Source organism: Patella vulgata, chromosome 7, assembly GCF_932274485.2.
Source record: "Patella vulgata chromosome 7, xgPatVulg1.2, whole genome shotgun sequence".
NCBI classification, from domain to species: Eukaryota; Metazoa; Mollusca; class Gastropoda; family Patellidae; genus Patella; species Patella vulgata.
This window is the reverse complement of record NC_065885.2, coordinates 3,125,093-3,135,039: the sequence shown is the minus strand read 5'-3', so window position 1 is coordinate 3,135,039 and position 9,947 is coordinate 3,125,093.

Genomic DNA, 9,947 nt, shown 5'->3' with positions numbered 1-9,947 from the left:
AGTGGGAGGAAAACAAAGGACCCGGAGAAACCCACGAGGTTGGACAGGCTACCCTACTCCTTGTAACATACAACTGGGGAATCGAAACGACGCCAGTTCACTCAATGACAGAATCGTTTAAGCCATTTCATTGATCGTTATTGGAAAGTGGGAGAGTCGCGGCGGTTCAGTGAGTAAGACGCTGGCTCGCTAACCAGTTGACTCAATGACAGACCTTATGATCTAAAATGCCATTAGTTCTCACCACCACCTCTGAGAACCATTAACAATAAGACTTAGAGCGACTGATGTGTGAGAATATTGAAACAGTGTTACATACGTCTCATGGTCTAATTGTTCTTTATCACTTACTGGACTAACAAGACGCATCACGATAGGTCGTAATTATCACCGAATATTTTATCTAGCAATAGTCAGCATCTCCTACAAATATACGCAATGGTTTGCTTTTTAGGGAATTTTAAATAACCGGTCTCTTCATGTTCCGGCTAGGGGGGGTGGGGGGTGGATGGCCGAATGGTTAGCACGTGTGCGCTGTATCATAAGGTCGGCTCTCCAATCTCGTGGGTTTTCTCCTGGTCCTCCGGTTTCCTCCCACTGCTTAAGATCCCTACGCGCAAGCGAATTATTGAAATAAAATTGAACCATATGTTAGTCCCGATATTACCTAGTTTGCGTCGATCGGACGTTAACACCCCCCTCTCTCTCTCTCTCTCTCTCTCTCTCTCTCTCTCTCTCTCTCTACTGTTTCGAATCAACTTACAATTAGCATTTTAAATGGACTTGCCGTTGAAATGAAATGGGGTTTAACGTCTTACTATTATAAATGGACTTACCATTAATAGTAATATTATATATGGACTTAGTGTTGATTGGACTGTGTTTACATTATAAATGGACTTATCATTGTTAGTAATATTATAAATGAACTTACCGTTGACAGTAATATTATAAATGGACTCACCATTGACAGTAATAGTATAGGAGCCATGGGGACTCAGTGAGTAGGACGTTGGTTCGCTAACCTGGAGGCCCGGTGTTCGACAATGTTGGCCGAGAAAGTTCATCGGCCGAGGTTCCGTGTTCACATTAGTATGCACGTAAAAGAACACCTGTCAGTTGGAATTCGAAATAAGAGTATAGGCTGCATTGCAGCTGTCCGGACAAAATGTCCATCAAAGCACACTTCATTAGCCCAGGCGGAGCGGAACAGTAGGACGTTAAACCCCCATTTCATTTCATTTGTAATATTATAAATGGACTTACCGTAATATTACAAATAGACTTACTGTGATAAAATGTTTTGATATTTTAAAAGGACTTACCGTAAATAGCAATATTTAGACATTTTAAATGGACTTACCGTTAATACTATTGTGTTGATATTACAAATGGACTTATTGTGATAGAATGTATTTTATATTTCAAATGGACTTACCGTTAATACTCTTGTGTAGATATTACAAATGGACTTATTGTGATAAAATGTATTTTATATTTTAAATGGACTTACCGTTAATAGTATTGTGTTGATATTACAAATGGTGATAAGAATGGCTGCCAGTGCTCCAAAGCACATACCGGTTCTGTAAATGTGTTTGTTAATATGTAACGCCGTCTTTAAGAAACAAAAAAATAAATTATTATTGTTATTCTCGCTGTTATGTCGCAAAAAGGTTCGATGGGAGACGAACAAACAGAGATCCTGCTGGCATCTATTTATGATTGTAAAACACGGAAACAATGGTCTGAGAACAGCGGGAATTAATTTCAATTTGATATGTCAATGGTAAATTTCAAACTAATCACTTAAATCCATCAAAAATTCATCCTGATGTGTCAGTAATGATTTTTTGCATGAAAATAGATTCATATATCCCTAATATTAGATGTTACATAAACTTTTAGGCCCTTTAATGAGGGAGAGAGAAAGAGAGAGGGGGAGAGAGAGAGAGAGAGAGAGAGATAGTATTGGGATAAAAATGACCCTTGTCAATTGTTGAGTGTTTTTGACTTTTTGGACAACTAATTTTTAAATCACTACACGACTCAGGTATTCTATGGACATCATGGTTTCGAGCGCCATTTGTAATGACCAAACATATCCCAAAAGACAATTGAGAAGTAGTTGAATGACTTATTCACAATCGACAAAGAAAAAAACGTGTAGAATGAACTAAGCAGGCGTAAATGACTGCCGTTCAATTTGGACTGTTCGCGTACTTCACCGAATATAATTGATTAGAAATTACCCCCCAAAAATTTTAAAGTAGGATATTAATCACTTTATTTGTGCTTTTAGAACCATTATCATCTATTTTTTAAGGTTCCAAAGAATAGCTGGACATACACCCTTTTAATTAGTTGGGTATACACCCTTTAATTAACTGGAATACACCCTTTAATGAGCTGGACATAAACCCTTTCATTAGCTGGACATACACTCTTTAATTAGCTGGACATACACTCTTTAATTAGCTGGACATACACCCTTTAATTAGCTGGACATACACCCTTTAATTAGCTAGACGTACACCCTTCATTAGCTGGACATACACCCTTTAATTAGCTGAACATACACCCTTTAATTAGCTGGACATACACCCTTTAATTAGCTGGACATACACTCTTTAATTAGCTGGACATACACCCTTTAATTAGCTAGACATACACCCTTTAATTAGCTGGACATACACCCTTTAATTAGCTGGACATACACCCTTTAATTAACTGGATCGGAATAACAGTTCTTGAGATTCGGTCCATTCAATTATAGCGATTTCGGCCAAAATGGGCGTGGCCGCCAACATTGTAAAGACGATAGCTAATTAACAGCGTTGTGTAGTCAGTGGATATTGTTAACCCATTGGGGATTAAAAAGAGAACGATCCGTGTGTTGCCCGGTTGAAATTAACAGAACAGACAGGTTCCGATCATAACGGTCTAGAGACCGGACCTTGTCTTCTCATGTTTTAGAGACCGGAAGAATGGGCCCAGTGTTAGTGCTGCAATAGACATCATGGAAGTACATAACGCCATCTAACGAGGTTAGCCCCCAAATGACCTAGTTTCTGTCGAGTGGACGTTAAAACCCGGTGAATATTAACAGAAACGTTTAGGTTCCGATTACCATGTACCCGAGATCAGACAAATGATTTTGGTGTTGAGGCTGCAGTAGAAACAGCACCCTCTGACTTGCACGTAACACTACCCTTCACAGTTGGAATTCGGAGGCGGTAAGTTATTTGCAATAACTAGGGTAACAGATAAGCCAAACAAATCTCCAAAACTCCGACCTTAATTTAATTTTATTTTTAAGCGTATCTCTATATATATGTCATGGTGAAGCAAACTGTCGAAAACAATCTCGAAATAAGTTATGATAAACAATTTCTAAATTAATAAGAATATTACACAATGATTATGGTTAAAAGGTTCCTGACTTCCATATTATCACTTTAATACCAATTTAAATCAGTTTTATAACTGGTCTCGATCCATGTCCGTCACTCTAAATCTACACAAAACGTAATAAGGTTTAAAAATTTAGTGTCCAATCAACACAAACTGCGTCATTTCCTGACTAATATATGGTAAGATTTTATTTATACATGCATTATGCAAGAGCAAAATCTGCTTATTACAAGTCTTTCTTTAGGCCTGAAGTGATATCTAAATTATCAATTAGACATTAATTAACTTATCCAGGCCATAATAAACTCTCCATGTCAAGGCTAGCCTTCGATGTTGGCTGGATTAGATTCCTATATGACGCTAACGGCCATTGATAATTAAATAAAAAAAGTGGATAATGGAGACTATGCTGTTTATATTAATGATTTTAGTAATGATGATTGAGACTATGCAAAAATTTCTCGGCTCATAGTGGATCAATTTGACTGAAATTTTCAGCAAATTACCTTTACACTATCTAGTTTTTAACTATTATAGCGAGAACTGCCATCTCTTTATCTTATCTCCCATAATGTATCTTTAATAATTCGCTTGGGTGTATGGGTCTTTAGCAGTGGGGGGAATCCGGAGGACCCGGACAAAACCCACGAGAGTAGGTAGGCTAGGATCGAAACAACGCCATTTGACTCAATAACAGATGTTATGATCTACTCATCTACTCGATCATCCAGCCCCCAGCTTTGTCGTAAACATTATTTCTTCTACATGCAGTGGAGAGAGAGTGAGAGAAATGGGGTCTAACGATGACTCGACACAAACTAGGTCATTTCGGGACTAACATGTGGTTTAATTTTATTTCAATAATTCGCTTGCGCATAGGGGTCTTTAGCAGTGGGAGGAAACCGGAGGACCCGGCGAAAACCCACGAGGTTGGACAGGCGACCCTACTCCTTGTCACGTACAACCGGGGTACATGTAGTGGAGTTTGGTGGCCGAATGGTTTAACGCGTGCGCTTTAGATCACGAGGACTTTCATTGGGTCATCTGGGGCCTGTTTCACGAAATTTTAACTAAGTAAAAATCCAAATTTTAGTCATTTGATTGGATAATATTGGATTGATTTTGGTGCTTAGCCAATCAAAATTGAAGTATCTACTACAATTTGGATTTTATCTTTAGTTAAGATTTCGTGAAACAGGGCCCTGACTTGGTTTCGATTTCCCGCTTGTTGGTAAAAAGGATAAGGATAGCTTGTCCAACCTCATGGATTGTCCCCGGTTTCCTCCCACTGCTAAAGACCACAAACGCGCAAACGAATTATTTAAATAAAATTGAACCATATGTTAGTCCCGAAATGACCTAGCTTGTATCGGCCGGACGTTAAAATAAATTCATCCCTTGCGCTTCTACATGGGAGGTATTTAAGTTGTTCGCGGATCGTGGATGTCGTGGTGGTGGTGGTTGTTGTTCTGGTGGGTTTTGCTGTGACCCGATTGGGGATTGGGAATGGAAATTATTATGTGATATAAAAGATAAAATAAATAGTAACTTACATTGGTATTGAGATGAGAGGTATTTAATTTGATGTTGTTGATGTTTGTTGCTGTGACCAGATTGGTAGTGAGATGGGAGGTATTTAAGTTGATGTTGGTGTTGGTTGTTGCTGTGACCAGATTAGTATTGAGGTGGGAGGTATTTGAGTTGGTGTTGGTGATGCTTGTTGCTGTGACCAGATTAGGAGGAATGAAAACTGTTATGATAAGCATCAGTGATATGATGAACACAAGAATTATTCCAATCAATTTGTGCAATCTGTTTCGCCATTTATGTTTACAGCTGTGGTGGTCTGAAAACAAAAATATTGTGCAGGCTTGAAAAGAAATGAATCTGAAATGTTATTATTTTCTTATGCTCGGACCCCACTGTCGTGCGATGCTTTACGATAGGGTTGTTCCTATTGAGTCCACGATCTGGTACGTGCAGATACGTACGGATACGTTTCAATACGATCAACACGATTGTTACGACTGACTGACAGGATCATCACGATAACTCCACGATCAAAATCACGATTTCAATCGTAGCACGAATCGTGATAGCGGGGAACCTAGCATTAACAGTGGCCGACTAATCACCGACAAGAATCGACAATAGTTTAGGGGGTTTTTGGTGTAAATATCGACCAAAGTATTGGAAAAAATGACCGACATTATATTCATCATATTCATAAAAAAACATAAATGATTAAATTATGGATAAGTGATATTGATAAAATAAAATAAAAATCTCACGTCGACCGTTTTTGTCTTTATTTCAATCATCCGTAATATTTTCATTTTTTTATGAAATTATTTGAATCTTAGATAATGATGTGTTGAATACTGTAATATATATTCCTTTTCGGTCGGTTTTTGTAATAACTGACCACCAACACGTTTTTGTCAGTGATCAGAAAGACCGTTTCAGTCAATATTTCAATAATCTATCATTTTTTCAGTTTTATGAAATCATTAAAATGTTGGATGGGATATGTACAATATGCATTTCTATAATATGCACTACTGTGGACGCTACTGACAAAAGAAACGCTTTGGTTGGTAATTAGTAGGGCCGTCTTAAACAAACATTACGCAAGAGGTAAATCTGCCTATTGCAGGTCTTTCGTCAGGCCTGAAATGTTATATAAATTATTAATTAGACATTAATTAACTTATCCAGGCCATAATCAACTCTCGATGCCATCTTATCTGTGTAATTTTCATTGGATTTGAATCCGATCTGCTATTCAATGTCCGTTGATGATTAAACGCAAAACTGGATAATCGAGACTTTGTTAAATATCGTGACAGTGCTAACAATGACAATCGAGGCTACAAAGATTTTAAAATAAGGTTTTCTCGGCTTAGAGTGAAGCAATTTGACTGAAATTTTCGGCATTTTCCCTTTACGTCATCTAGGTTTTAACTATTATAGTGACAACTGTCAGCTTTTTATCTAATCTTACCTAATGTATCTTTAAAATTAGTGTTTCTCGTACCGCCAGTAGGTAGGCCTATCAAAGCAAATCTGTAATTTCTAGTTGTGGATTATTGCTCTGGTCAAAAAATTATTCACAAGGCATTTATTGGGCTATAAGTTGTAATGTACGTTTCAGAAAGTTCTATCCTCCAACTCTTAAAAACAAGGTATGTAAAAAAAAGTTCTTCGGGACTTTCCAGTCGGGTTTCGCCTTGTCAGTGTTGCAGTTCGGAGGACAGGGCAAGGAGAGGGCATCTAGTCGTACGGATAGGTCGAAAAACGGAATTCTGCCAGTTAACATGCAGGTAAAGAAATCCTTATCAAATGGAATTCGATAATGAATAATGATTATTAAGTTTTGACAGAATGTGGAAGGGAGACAACTCCATTTTGCCATTTTGGGCCATCGTGTGAGTAATCCACCTTGAACAAATTTTTTCCGCTCTCGAAACTGTAAGAAAGCAAGTTTAAAATAACCCAAACGAGATTTAATGGTGACCTTTATTTTCTATTAGTTTGCAGTATATACTGATGGAATTTACAATTAATGTTATAAACGAATTATGAATGATAAACTCTTCCCATGTAATATCCGGTAAAACAGTTAGATATCGAAAAATTTGTTTTTCAGAGGAAATGTGGACAGTTCTATTAGTAATTACCATTAATTTATCACTGTCATTTCTGGGATTGCTGAGACATGTATGTATATATAGCAATGTCTAAATTAAGAATTTCTAAAGATTCTTTAGGTAAGATTAGATAAAGAGCTGACAGTTCTCGCTATAATAATTTCAAAATAGATCATGAAATAGGAATTTCTTGAAAATTGAAGTCAAATTGTTTCATTCTCAGCGCAGTTATCCCAGTTTGAAGAATAGCGTAGTCTCGATTTTCATTGCTACCGTTATTACGATTATAAACAAAGTCTCGATTACCCATTTTTAAATGAAATTATTAAATGGCCATCGTCGTGTTTGGATCCGTTCAAAATCACAAACATCCGATGGTCTAGAGAGTTGGTTATGGGCTTGGCAGGTGAATTAATGTCTAATTAATAATTGATATCAAATTCCAATCTGATTAAAATACAGATCTACATTTTGTTTCGTTTTTTATACTTTCGATGGCCTCTACTACATAAAGATCTGACCAGTTGTAGTGGAAGGTCGCCTCAGAGGTTATACGAGCGGCTTTTGGCCCTATGTTGTCAGACATTTAATTAACCATTCAACGGTGATGTTTCGAGTGGGTTACCCACAGTTTCGTGCAGCAACTCACGCCAAAAACTCGCCGTAACAGATCGTTCCATTGGCTAATCCCTCACATCATCCAGAACGCGGGTTATATAACAACTCTTCCAGATCCTAGTGTAGTAAAGACAAGTAAAATGAAAATTTTAACTATAAAAAACGAAATAGTTTGCAAGTTATTCCTGTTGATTTAAATGGCACATTGTGACTTTAACTGCAACGTTTCATTGAGGGTGCTCGTCGTTATCAAGTAACCTCACTGAAACGTTGCAGTTAAAGATACATTATGTAAGATTTAGATAAAGATCTAGCCATTCTTGCTATAATAGTTCGAAAAGAGATAATGAATAATTTGAAAATTTCATTCAAATTCCTCTATTGCGAGCGAAGATATTAGCCTTTAAAGGTTTGACAAGACGTGTGGAAAAATTTCAGGCACCGTACTGGATGTTCGAAGTTAAGTTTCGCTCCTCTATTTTTAAAATAAATCAAAATATGTCTGAACCGTTCTAATCTATTTAATATCAGAGAAATCAGATGCCATCGAGAGTTGATTATGGCCTGGATAAGTTAATTAATGGCTAATTAATAATTTAGAAAACATTTGAGGCCTAAAGAAAGACCTGCAATGGGCAGATTTAGCTCTTTCATAATGTATGTTTAATAAACTTAGTGAAAGATATTCATCAAGTTGTCTCAATGCCTGTTGGGGGGTTGGATGGCCGAATGGTTAGCACGTGCGCGCTGTATCATAAAGTCTGTCATTGAGTCAACTGGCGGGGTTTCGAATCCCCGGTTGTACGTGACAAGGAGTAGGGTCGCCTGTCCAACCTCGTGGGTTTTCTCCGGGTCCTCCGGTTTCTCCCCACTGCTAAAGACCCCTACGCGCAAGCGAATTATTGAAATAAAATTAAACCATATGTTAGTCCCGAAATGGCCTAGTTTGTGTCGAGTGGACGTTAAACCCCATTTCTCTCTCTCTCTCAATGCCTGTTAAAGGTAAGTTGAATGGTTTTATTTCAACCTCATATCTCAATACTAAATGGTAAAATATTCAAAATTATATATGTGTTAAAGATGCATTATGTAAAAGCTAAATCAGCCTATTGTGGGGCTTTTTTCTGGTTTCAAATCTTATATAAATTATTATAGACATTCTTATTTAGCCTATAATCAACCCCCTAGATGACCGAGATTTAAATGGAATTGAACTCCAGTGAGATATACAGATTTAACGATAAAATGGATAATTAAAATTTAGTCTCGGTTGTCAATTTCCATTGCTACCATAAAAATTATCTGCGCAACATCTTCAATCAGTGATAACTACGCCCAGAATAAAGTTATTTGAATGAAATTTTCAATATGTCCATTTTTCATTATCTATTTTTTAACTATTATAACAAGAACGACCAGCTCTTAATCTCAGTCGTACATAATGCATTTTTTACAATAACGATATTAACTTACTGTTCATTTCCAACGTTTCACGTGTCTTATACCTGGAGGGCAAACAATATAACGATACTTGCAGCCACAGCGTAATACCGGAAAATATAACCTGAAAAATAATGTTAATATTGTTATACAATCCATCAAAGAGAGAGGGGGGTGTAAAGTCCACTCGACACAAACTAGGTCATGTTGGGACTAACACATGGCTTGCGTATTGGGCGTTTAACAGATATGAGGTTTAACGTCCATTCGACTCAAACCAGGTAATTTCGGTACTAACATATGGTTCAATTTTGTTTCAATAATCGAAACCACCCAGTTGACACAATGATTGATCTTGTGATACAACGCGTACGCGCTAGCCATTCGGCCATCCAAACCCCTAGCACAAACAGTAACGTGCACTATTTTTTTCCTAATTAAATGAAGTAAAATGGGGTTTAACATCCCACTTGTTTTGCACCGACTGGGCTAATGAAGACGGACATACGCCATACAGTGTCTAGGCGGTCGGATAGTATGGAAAACCGAGGTCCCGTGTACCCACTGGCGTACACGTAAAAGAACCCATTGAATTCGACATAAGAGTAGCGCCTCTGCACGAGTGTATTAGACTAGGGCAGAAAACTAGGAGTTTTTGCGCCCCTTTTAGTTTTTGTGCCCTCTCACAAATGGCAAAAAAATCATGCGGTTTCAATTCGGTTTTCAACATTATAATCATAATCATAATACTTAACCGTGGGTCAGATATTCTACAAATCGACTCTATAGCATGTTCCACAAAGCCCAATATTACACGGCGGCAAT